General features: G+C 37.6%; 1 non-coding gene and 1 pseudogene across 1 annotated transcript; both read right to left on the reverse strand.

The window, feature by feature from the left end:
• Positions 1 to 4609: 4609 nt before the first annotated feature.
• LOC131321496 (small nucleolar RNA snoR100) lies at positions 4610 to 4713 on the reverse strand. The gene has a single exon (XR_009198540.1). It is a non-coding gene; the product is annotated as a small nucleolar RNA snoR100 (small nucleolar RNA).
• Positions 4714 to 6709: 1996 nt separating this feature from the next.
• LOC131321328 (rust resistance kinase Lr10-like) lies at positions 6710 to 11718 on the reverse strand (annotated as a pseudogene).
• Positions 11719 to 13185: the final 1467 nt, after the last annotated feature.

The raw sequence follows: 13185 nt of genomic DNA on the forward strand, positions 1-13185 counted from the left end.
GTTGGTGGTTAATGTTGCACCGTCACGTCGGTTTGAACTCATTTGAGTGCTGGCCGGGGTGGGGTGTGACAAAGGTAGTTTTCCCTGTAGTATATATATGCGTTCATTCAAGTTTTGGTTCAATGTGTGTGCAACTATAATTTTTTCGTCCCATGCGTGATTCCTAAAAACATGACCATCAATATTATGGGAATATTAACCTCTTTTGGGATCCGGATCCTGTGTGAGGATCTTATGAGAGTTTGAATGAGAGGATGAAACCTATTAAGACAAGATATCCAAAAACGTGGGTTGCTTGCAATATATATATATATATATATATATATATATATATATATATATTTGAAAACGTGGGTTGCTTGTAATTCTATGCTCAAACGATGTCATATAGAGAGACAGAACCCAAATGGCCAGAAAATCTCTTCTCCTTCATTTTCTTTTTGAACGAGGATAATAGGATAATTTCACGTACCAACTCACCTAAGCAATAGTACTTGGGATAGGCATAAGGGATCCTTTTAAATACACACACAATACCCAAATTTGGAGTTTGGCTTGTCATCTGGTTCTATTTCTATCAATTAAGAAGGAAATCTGTCAATACAATAGAAACAAGAAACAAAATGAGACTCTGTTATTTAGGAATTTGCAGAATAGTTCAAAGCCCTAACTCTGCTCTACATAAAATACTTACTATAAAAACAAAACCCATATTTGATTAAATATCGAAACAAAGAGAGAAGAGAGAAAGATACAAGATAAAGATTAGTGTACATTGAACCACCCATCGTCTTCTCTGCTTACCGTTGCCAACCTCGGATGAATCAATTGGGGGTGAACTTGCTGAAACGATTTTAGAAAAAGAAGAAAAAAAAAACGCCACAAAACGGGGAATACCATTTGTGAGATAATTCATTAAACGACGTCGTTTTAAACAAATTTTATGAGCTAGCAGAATTTCTTTGTTCTAGATCGTCAGATATCTTGGTTTAATAGGTGGCACTCTCTCATTAAAACCCTCACAAGATCCTCATAGGGATCTCCTCATAGAGGCTTCGGATCCGGCACGTCTTTTGCCTCTGATTTGCAATTTCTCTAAAAAGATACTACTATGATAAAAGAAATTAAAGAAAAGTGAGGATAAAAGAAGGGAATTCATTGCCACACTCTACTTTTTTATATCCACACTTTTTTTTTTTGTCTTTTAGCAAAACAAATACATACACCTTCAACACTAAAAAACAAAAAAAAAAGTGTGAATAACAAAAAAGGGAATGTGAGAATCAATTTCTTAAAAGAAAAGACTTTTCCAAGTCAATATGGTGAAGAAAAGTACACGTAAACATTTTTGAACACTAATTTCTGAATTTTCCAACGAGTCGATATCGGTGAAGAATAGTACACATAAACGTGTGGAGCTCACCGGTTTGAACAATGATTGCTGAATTTTCCAACGAGTCGATATCGATGAAGAAAAGTACAAGTAAACATGTGGAGCTCACTAGTTTGAACACTGATTGACTGAATTTTCCAACAAGTCGATATCGGTGAAGAAAATAATTTTCCAAGTCCATATCGCTATTGTCTTTGGACACTGATTGATGAGAATAATGGGAGCCAAATTACAAATTACTCCGTAATGTTCATCTAAAACCTCTAATCTTGAACGAATTTATTTCTACAGAAAAATTAGAACTGGAAGTCTTTAGTCTTCCAGAGAGAGATAAATTAGAACAGCAGTATATAGGCCTGTCAATGGGCTGGTTCTGATCCGGATCCGACAGATTTGGATCCGATCCGGATCCGATAAGACCCAAATCCGATCCGGATCCGATAAGACTCAAATCCGATAGTAGTAATCTGGATCCGAAAATCCGAATCTGATCCGAAAACTTTTTTTACTTCAGAAATTTTAGCAAAAAAAATATTTTCCGAAAAAAATCTTTAAAAAATTAAAATAAAAATAAAACTTCTTAAACATTTTTTTTCAAAATTAAAAATTTACTATTTTTTTAAAAAAAATTAAAAAAAATAAAGTTCGGATTCGGATTGATAACGGATTTAGTCCGATCCGATCCGAATCCGTATTTGAATTACCGGATTTCGGATTATCAGATTTCGGATTGACATTATCGGATCCGGATCCGGATCCGGATTTTTCGGATCGGATCCGGGATCGGATCCGATCCATTGACAGGCCTAGCAGTATATAATTAGTTTACTAATTTTAATCTAGGGTTTGTTGCCCGCCGGCGCGAGGGCCATTCTCTCAAGACAGAGATGTCCTTAGTTTTAAAGCGATGAGAAGAGAGAAATCCTCACAAGATCCACAGAGAGATCCTCATAAAGGATTCGGTTCCGTCACCTCTTTTGCCTTTGATTTGCAATTTCCTTGAAAAGGCACTACTATGATAAACGAAATTAAAGACGAGTGAAGTTAAAAAAAAATAAAAAATTTCCGAGTCGATATTAAGTGAAGAAAAGTACACGTAAACATGTGGAGCTCACTAAGTCAAAGTCAATATCGATACTGACTTTGAACACTGACTGAATTTTCCAAAAAAGAAAAGAAAGAAAAGAAAAGAACACTGGCTGCTGAGAAGAAAGGGAGCCAAATTACAAATGTTCATCTAAAACCTTTTAATTCTTGAACGAATTTAGTCTTCCAGAGAGAGAGAGAGAGAGAGAGAGAGAGAGATAAATTAGAACAGTGGTTACTAATTTTAATCAAACAAGGCCCCACCACTTATCAAATGCCAAATGTCAATTAGTTTATCAAATCACTAATAAAAAGTAATGGGTCCCACAATATTAACCAATGACATATGAGTTCAAACATTAGATTCTAATGTTCCATCCGCATTGGATAATTTTTCCTAATCCTAAAATGAAAGCGCCTGGGTATAAGGGAAAACGGGCTTTGACGGAAGGGGTATGACGCGCACTGGGTCTAAACATCCAGTGCATGCTCAAACAGGACCGGCCAGTCAGAACCCCAGATAAAGATTAGTGTACATTGAACCACCCATTGTCTTCTCTGCCTCCCGTTGTCAACCTCAGATGAATCAATTGGGGATGAATTTACTGAAACGATTTTAGAAAAGAGTAGTGCTACATGTACCGACCTCCCCGGTACCGAAATCGTACCGCCGGCCGCCGGTGGGCCGTCTCCGGCCACCGGACGGCCGATCCGAGCCGTCCAAAAATTTAAAAAAAAAAAAACGAGGGGGCCTACGCGGGAATCAACGGCATCCGAGGTGTGTAAGGTGCTTGATCCGAGCACCCTTTTTTCGTGTATATATGTATATTCCCGCGAATATACATATATACACGAAAAAAGGGTGCTCGGATCAAGCACCTTACACACCTCGGATGCCGTTGATTCCCGCGTAGGCCCCCTCGTTTTTTTTTTTTAAAATTTTTGGACGGCTCGGATCGGCCGTCCGGTGGCCGGAGACGGCCCACCGGCGGCCGGCGGTACGATTTCGGTACCGGGAGGTCGGTACCAATATCATTTCTGTTTAGAAAAAGAAGGAAAAAAAAAAAGCCACAAAACGGGGAACTAATGGAGAAGACTTCGTTAAAGAGAGAGAGTTGGAAACTTGGAATACCATTTGTGAGATAATTCATTAAACAACGTCGTTTTAAACAAATTTTATGAGCTAGTAGAATTTCTTTTTTCTACACTGTCGGATATCTTGGTTTAATAGGTGGCACTCTCTCATTAAAATCCTCATAGAGAGATCTTTATAGAGGATCCGGATCCGTCACGTCTTTTGCCTTTGATTTGCAATTTCCCTAAAAAGATACTACTACTATGATAAAAGAAATTAAAGAAAAGTGAGGATAAAAGAAGGGAATTGATTGCCACACTCTCCTTTTTTATATCCAAACTTTTTTTTTTTGTCTTTTAGCAAAATTAATATATACACCATCAACACTAAAAAACAAAAAAAGTAGTATGGATAACAAAAAAGGGAGTGTGAGAATCAATTTCCTAAAAGAAAAGACTTTTCCAAGTCAATATGGTGAAGAAAAGTACACATAAACATTTTTGAACACTGATTTTTGAATTTTCAAACGAGTCGATATCGGTGAAGAAAAGTACACGTAAACAAGTGGAGCTCAATAGTTTGAACACTGATTGCTGAATTTTTCAACGAGTCGATATCACTCTCGGTGAAGAAAAGTACACGCAAACATGCGGAACTCACTAGTTTGAACAATGATTGCTGAATTTTCCAACGAGTTGATAGCTCTCTCGGTGAAGAAGCATACAAGTAAACATGTGGAGCTCACTAATTTGAACACTGATTGGCTGAATTTTCCAGCAAGTCGATATCGGTGAAGAAAAGAATTTTCCAAGTCGATATCGCTATTGTCTTTGGACACTGATTGATGAGAAGAATGGGAGCCAAATTACAAATTAATGTTCATCTACAACAACAACATAACATAATCCATCTAATCCCCAATCATTGGGGGTATGGGCGGGGGATGATTGGAGACAGACCTAACCTTTAGCAATATATGCACAAAGTGGCTGCTCTCAGAATACCACTAAAACAGTGGCCCCCCTAAACCTCCAAGAACCGAAGAGCTACAGGGACATTTTGTTGTAGAACCATGCCCCCCAAATCAAAGCCAAATGGCATCAGAAAGGGCAGGCCTAGAGACCCAAATCAATTTATGTGCACAAATTAATGTTCGTCTAAAACCTCTAATTCTTGAACGAATTTATTTCTTCAGAAAAATTAAAACTGGAAGTCTTTAGTCTTCCGGAGAGAGAGAGACAAATTAGAACAGTAGTATATAATTAGTTTACTAATTTTAATCAGGGGGTTTGTTCTTTGTTGCCCGCCGGCACGAGGGCCATTTCCGAGTGAGAAAGATATTCATAGAGAGTAGTCTCCTCTTTCACCAATATTGATAAGTACGTGACACCTTGAGATATCAAAAAAAATTGATATGCAACAAATTTTAGTCTACCGATGTATGGCCTTACCATAAACTTTGAAATAGGTTATTTGCCTCCAAGTTATTGGGTACTACTAAGTTCACGACCAATTTATGATGTTACTTTTATTGTCTTTTTTAAGATAATTGATGAGATTTTATTAATTCTTATGTTGTAGTCCATGGTTGCTAAGAAACAAAAGACAAATTGTTGCAGATTAACTCTTGTGGTATATTTGTTTGGAATTTAATTACTGGAAATATTACTAATAAATGTCATTAATCTGCAACAATCTTTCTTTTGTTTCTTAGCGACCATTGAAATATAACTGATAAATCTCGTCCTCGTAGTCAAATAGAATGAAATATTCGGCTATGTAATCACAATATGCTACCATCCAGAGATTATTAAATTTGCAAGAAAGTACTACAGACATTGACCACTTAACAGGACTTTTCCTTTTGTGATTCTGTCAACCTTTCTTTCTTTGCTCAACACATGCATGAGCCCGCGGAGACCGATCAAGAGAGTTCCTACAAACTGGACAAGAAATATTCGAGCAAAGCCATTGATTGATATAATCGGCATGGAAGCATTGATTGATACAATCGGCATGGAAACAAGAATATTGGGCAGGTGTTTTCATTGGGCTTAGGCGGCTATCTCCGAGGACTACAACATAGTTTCCCAAAAAAAGCCATTCTTTTGGTTTTGTCCTTGTTCAATATTTTTTCGCATTTGTTAGTTTTGCGTCAAAATTTTGTAGATTATATCGGTCCTTGTCGAAATGAGGAATTGAAAAACTAAAACTAAGTATTGGCTATGTAGTATGTGCTGATTTGACTAAAACCCTGCTTTTAGTAACGGAGCATGATTTGTTCACCCTTACCAACTGTACCTATACTAGCAGCTCCACTCAAGAGAGTAGCGAATGTGACATGCAGCATCGAGCACGATCCCAGTGTCCTCAACTTGGTGGAATTAGTTCAAAGGCTTCATTTGAATCTAAATTCTTAGCGTATCCATCAGAATGATTTCGGCTAGAAAAGGATGGAAAATGTGAAATGATTATTAGGTAAAACTTGATCCTGGGTCATCCTACAATAGAGCTCAATGACTTCCTTTACTATGCCTTCCACTCTGCCCCCAACCTGTGACAATAAAAGTCCAAGAGATAACACTACGAACAGGGATAAGATCGAAAACTTTCCTTGGATTAACCATAGATCCATCTTCTGCACATTTCGCATACATGTCCACCAAACTACAGCCAACATAAACATTAATTAAAAGCCATCTGGTACTTGACCACTTGAGTACGCAATTGCTGCCCGAATGATAACAGCCGTAACTCTGCACAAGCAGAAACTAAACTAGTAAAAGTTAACTTATCTGGTATATGATCACTCTCTACCATATCTATAAACTACTCAACAGCTTTCTTTCGGTTACACATCTGAGAATATCTGGTAATCATCGAAGTCCATCACAGTCCAAGTGACTGAATTTCTTTCACCCATTTTGTCGAACAATTTCTTCGCTGAATCAAAGTCACCACTTCCCTTTGCAGACACATCTCTATCAATGCACATCCAACACACACATCGACTCAAAATACCCAGTCTTTATCACAGACTCAAAAATTATATCCCCTACCCAAGCATTCCCAGCATTCGAATATGCCAGAATCACGGCAGCAAAGCATATTAATAAAAGTAGATATAGCTTTCAAAATTAGTATTCACCCACAAAAAAGAAAAAGAAAAAGAAAAAGATTTCAAAGATAGTAAGAGATCATTGCACTCCAAGAAACCATGTTTCGACGCTCACGCATGTTGTTAGAGATAGTATTGGCCGCTACCCAGTCATTTTAGAATTGCATTGTTAATAAAGCAGTTGAGAAATACTCATGAGTTTAGAAGGCCATTGGTGCAATTAGAAGACAACTAAAAAATGTAAACTTAGCTTAAAACTCGAACAGCCGGCCAGTATTTCTACTGGTTTAGAATTTGACTGGGTAAAAACAAAAGAAGCAGAAAACACTCTACGGTCTTATGACCTCACAAAATATGATTTTATCAGGTTCCCAAAGTTTCTCAGGTTTCTAGTAAAAAACAAACGGTGAAAACATACGATTATTTAGTAAAAGGGACAAATCTCGACCCCAACACAAACAAATGATACAATTCTCGAAGAGCTTAAGATAATCGAAGTCAGTGTTCCCCCTGTTTGATTCGAAACCGCGGTACAGCGTTTGCTAAGCTGAGCAGTCGCCTATGATTCTAATCTATGAAGAAAAAGCACCTTACATGAAGTTGATAGTCTTTATCTTCCAAAATCATAAAATCCAAATCGCATGGAATCAGCACTAACCCTACATCTAAGATGTCTGGTCTTGAAAATCTAGCGTCCACTTATATCATGAGTGAGAGAATCCATACAAGCACCCGACACATAGGAAAAGCTTTTGTTCATTCCACTATTATCAGCTTGCATAATTTGTGAATACTGAAAAGGTTTTGGAGGCATGTGAAGCAACTCTATATTTTCTTCAAGCATCTCAACGACTTTGTTTATGGAAGGACGGTCACTAGCCCTCATCTGTATACACCATAAAGCTAAGAACAACATCTTCTTTACCATCTCATTCTCCTCCTCAGTGGTCTCTCCAATTTGTATGCTCTTTCCTTCCGCAAATTGGTCATAAACCCATGAAGGGAAGAAATTTTGGCTCGAATTAGCTGATGAATTCCAATTTCTTCTCCTGCCTGCCATTTCCATCAACAACATTCCGAAACTATAAATGTCAGCTTTATAGGAAATGCCTCCGATATTTTTGTAGAACAACTCCGGAGCCATGTAGCCCAAGGTTCCTCTTACTGCAGTCACGGTCACAATGCTATCATCTGTTGCATACAACTTTGCAAGCCCGAAATCGGAAATTTTGGGAGTGAAATTCTCATCAAGAAGAATATTATGGGGCTTTATATCAAAATGCAGGATCTGCATGTCACAACCGTGGTGTAAATATCTAATGCCATGAGCCACCCCAAGAGAAATCTCATACATTTGCTTACAACTTAATGACAAATTATCTTCTGGAGAAAAGATGTACTTCTCAAGAGACCCATTAGGCATGAAGTCATACACAAGAGCACGGTTAGATCTCGGCGCAATATCCAATTAGCTCCACAACATGGACATGATGAATCCTTCTGATGGTAGCAACTTTGTTGATGAACTCTTGTCCATTAGTTTTCGGCTTGCTCAACATTTTAATTGCTACAAGAGGGCCACTTCGGAGCTTTCCTTTATATACAGAACCATAGCCTCCTTCCCCCAGCTTGTCTCTAAAACCATTGGTCATCTTCTTGATGTTTGCGTAGGAGTACCTAATAGGCACAAGGTGATTCTGACTTTGTAGGAAACCATCTATGTTATCATACATCGATAAATGTCTTCTGCTGAACTTATAGATTAAAAATCCATACACACATGGTGCACACAGAAACCTTGCTCCAAGGACCGCTCCTGTGTAACGCAGTAAATGCATAAGATCAATAAACAATATCTGCTATCCTGGTATTGTTCTATATTTGTGAAACTTGACACACAGATATAAACATGTGGTATATTCTTGTTAAAAGGTCCGAAACCTGATTTGGGATGTAATATTCTTATGTTTCATTTGGTTATTGAGTTATTAGTTTTCATAATTTGGGAGGTTATGCCTATTGGTGTACCGTCATGATTAGTCGTTAGATACTTATATTAGCCATTATAATTACCGTTGCATGTTTTACATTTATTTAATATCATTATCTGTCATAATTATATTTGTGGAGGGGTTACCTATAAAAGGGTGCTTATTTATGACCTTCTATGGCTTGGTTGAAGTGTAAGAGATTATACTAGAAGTACAAGTGTAATGAGTTCATATGGTAGTAGCCTGTAGTATTCTTTGCACATATTTTCTACCTGATCTATGCACAACTCCAATCAGGACGGTTGTTTACCTCCTCGAGGACGTGAACTCAAGAGGAGGATGGCTACAAGTTTTGAGTTGGATCTTGAAGTCAGTGGTGTCTGCTAAGACCTTGACGTAAGGAGGCAACAATGACTTTAGGACAAGGACACTATGCCTCGCAATCTTGCAATCTTTCTTATTTCCTCTAACTCCATATTTAGGATAGTTATGTATGGTTACTCTCATGTTATCTTAGTTCAATTGCTTGTGTATTTTTGGGGCTATGGTTTTGTCATGTCTAGTTGGCCCATTGTGTAAAGTTAGGCCCATGGCTGCATCTATATAGTATAATTCTTGCAGAATTCTCTAGAGAATGAATGAAACAAAAATCCATGTGTGCTTCCCACGTAATACCTCTGTTTCCTGTGTGCACATCGCGGCTTAACTTGCTTCTTTGGTTCTTGATAATTTTCAAGTTAGTCAAGGGTTTAGGCTAATCTAAAGCCAACAATATAGTCACATTTTGTTTGGCCTTTTGGTTTATGTATTCTGGGTCGTTTTCACTATATTATAATATGTCGTTTTACCGTGGCTCACCATAGATAGGATCATAGCAAAAATAAAGTCTTACCTATGACAATGGCCACAATATATCCATACATTCCGAAATCATCTGTGAAAAAAAAAATTTATCGATAACTTTTCTTTAACAGCTAATTAAAAAGATTTTATCAATCAATCCTACTGAATTCAAAGATTAAAAAGAGCGAGAGCACGACATATATTGCACTCGGGTCCCAAGAAGCTACAAGAAAGACAAGAGATCAACCAACATAGTCAGAAAGAAAGAAAACCAAAACCAAAAGCCCCTTTAAAGAATCTACTGCCCCCCAAAAGATACCCTTCTGCAGCAAGCTCTCAAACCAAACAAGGCTCCAAAATAGCATTACTATAGCTATCCTCCTATCAGCATAAGCCCAGAGTTGTAGCATCACAGAAAACAGATCATCCAAAGTTTTTGATCAGTAAAGTCAGCACAACCTACGCTGCTACGCAGCATCAACCCTGAACGCTAAAATTATCAAAAACTTAGCCATGTGACGGAGGAGTTATACGGGAAAAAGAGGTGATTAATAGTGCATCTAAACTTGAAGAAACGATAAATAAGTCAATTGTTTTATCAGGTAAGTGCACACATTGTGAGAGGTAATGAGAAATGTGTGCAACGGGATACCAAACCACTTTGAATGTCTAATGTTGGATCCATTAACGGTATGACAATGAGAGCAACCTAAGAAGTTTTCTTCAACATATAAATATTTCTTTTCAGCAACAGACGAAAAACAATCCGGGCGGGAAGTATGCAAAAATCAGAGACTGGAACTTGCAAGATACCATGATCTCAATACCCCTCACAAAATGTTTTCTCCTTTACTATTCGATCTACAACTTTTGCGTTTCACAAAAATTTCAATTAATGCAAAGAGAATTGATCTCTTGCGGTTTCAAAAAGACAAAAAAAAGAAAGATCACAACAAACGGAGAACGAGTACTTACAAAGAATTCCTGCCCACAAGCTGCCTGCATTTTTGGGATGGAAAAGATGATGTTAGTGAAAGAAAATCTTTACTCTACCAATAGTTACTAAAATAAGGTGAAAAGAAGGAGATCATTTAGAGTAGGAGCCCCTAAATTTAAAATTTTAGGGGCATCTGCTCTATTTTGGTACTCTTTATAATAGTCTAGCAAAAGGGGTCCAATCTTCAACCAAACACAACAACTCACGTAACCTCTCACATACATGTGGAGTCTACACGCAGTAGTGTGTGTGAAGCCCACATGTACGTGAGACATTGTGTTTGGTGTTGTGTTTGGATTATTGTGCGAGTAGCAGTTTTTTTGAATTTTTGTTTTAGGCCCCTGAAAAGGCCGGACCGGTTGGCTCTGACCTTTTCAACAAACTAAAGAGAACTGATTGTAAGAAGTAAGGGATCAGAGGATCTCACTCACTTAGAAAAGAAGGCTGGAACAAGCAAGAATCGCCACAAACGGCAGTGACATTCACAGAATTCCCGAAGCAGGAAGCCCTATTCCTGCATTTTGTGCAGGACATTCGAAGAATATTCCACGAAGCCTCAAACCCATACCACAACTCCCTATTCAAATCCAGCAACGACAAATTCGAACCCCTTTCTCTGATCAACTGCGACGAAGAAAGGTAAAAAACCTCCAAAAGGCACGAATCGGTAACATCCCAAACACTAACATCTCCCACCACAACATACGAATAATACCCATTTCCCGAATCGTCTCCGGCATTAGTGCAACCAGTCCTGTTTATGTAAATAGGAGAGTGGACTGGGTTTTCACAACTTAGGAACACGACCTGGCTCTCTATCAGCAGCAAGTAGGGAAAAACATGCGCAGAGAAGTAAGGCAGAAAGGTTAAGGAGAAGAGTGGGAAAGAGGAGCAAGTATCGTTGGCTTGGATTCCTACGTCGACGAGACGAATTGAGTGGTCGGTGTAATTGATTGATTGGACGTAGTATTTTCCGGAGGGTAGGTTAAGGACTGTGCGATTGTTTTCGTCACAGAGAAGAGTGTATTCGTTGTCGTTGCAGGTGTTGGATGGGTCGCCTTTTAATTGGAAAGGGAAGGTGATGTTGTTGATGTCTCCACAGGAATTGATAAATTCCTGGTTTTCATTTCCGTGGCAGGTTACTGGAAACAGGACAAGAAGAAAAGGAAGAAGAAGGCGTTTTCTTCCCGCCCCGGTGAAGTTTTTGACAAACATAGAAAGACGGAGGGAGATTGCGAGGAGAGATTAGAAAAGAAAAATTGAAGAAAAATACTGGACTGGAGGAAAATCTTCTTTACGGCTGTTGCGTAAAAGAGAAGTTACGGAGTTGAATCGTAATCGTCTAAAGTGTTTTAGGACAATTTGGATTGAAAACAAATTATGACCAGTAATAATCGATTGTAATTAACTTTTTTCCAAAAAAAATTCATCAAAATTTGGACCGTTCAAAATCGAAATGGACGCTTGAGATTAAATAGCTCCGTGAAAATGGAAGCGTGAGATTAAACAGCTCCGTGAAAAAAATACTCTTGTGCTACTTCTGCTTTCTATAGACATCTGCGGTGCGCTGGTCAGACGTCCAGTTATTAAGTAAAAGATTTTGTTTCTGGGGACTATCCAAATTACTCTACTGTCTCATTTTTTATGCCTTGTTTGGATGGTATTTTAAAAAATTTTGAATTTAATTTTTGGGTAATGAGTGAAGAAATAAATTAGGATAATAATTAGAGATAGAGATAATGAGCTGAGAGAGTTAGAAAGAGAAATGAGAATAATGATTGAAAAGTGGAGAGAGAAATGAAAATAATAATTAGAATTTAGAAGTATGAGCAATGAGGACTTTTTGAGTTGGATTGGAATTTTTATTTCAAAATATCATTCAAACAAGGCATTTTTGTTTCTGGGTGCCGCTATTCGCAGCCCTTTATTTTCTCCCGTAGCCCATTACATTTCGGTAAATGGTTGTTGAAAATCATAAATAACATTTCGGTAAATTGCTGTTGAAAACAAGATTATATTTCGGTAACTACATGTCGAAAATATGTTCAACTTTCGGTAAACAACTGCCGAACATGCATTTTCGGTAAACATCTGTTGAAAAAAATATTATATTTCGGTAATTAGATGCTGAAAATATATCTCAATTTCGGTAACTAACTGTCGAGTATAATTGAAAATTTTTAACGGGCTATGGGAGTAAATAGAGGGCTGCGAATAGCGGCGCCCTTGTTTCTTAGTCCCTTGTTTCATTCTACGATAGATAGTAAATTGATGGAAAAATTTCAAAATGACACCTGAACTTTGTACCAAATATTATAGAGACACCTGAACTTAAATTTATTTCAATTAAATATCTGTACTAACAAAATCTCCAAATTTAGACACCTGAACTTAAGTTTATTTCAATTAAACACATGTACTAACAAAATCCCCAAATTTAGAACCCCGCCGTTATACTCCGTCCCAAAAATTGCTGATATGGCATCTCCAACCCGTTTAAGTTGCCCCATTGCATTTGTGGTTTACATTTGTGGTTTTCAAAAGTATGACGACAGATATCTTCTTGGATAAAAAAAAAATGATATCAGTCCTTTTATGTGCCTGATCATATGACAAGAGTATCAATTAAAGTTTAATTATTAAACTATGGGCGTTAACCTGGCCTTGAGGGAACGGTGAATA

Source organism: Rhododendron vialii, chromosome 3a, assembly GCF_030253575.1.
Source record: "Rhododendron vialii isolate Sample 1 chromosome 3a, ASM3025357v1".
NCBI classification, from domain to species: Eukaryota; Viridiplantae; Streptophyta; class Magnoliopsida; order Ericales; family Ericaceae; genus Rhododendron; species Rhododendron vialii.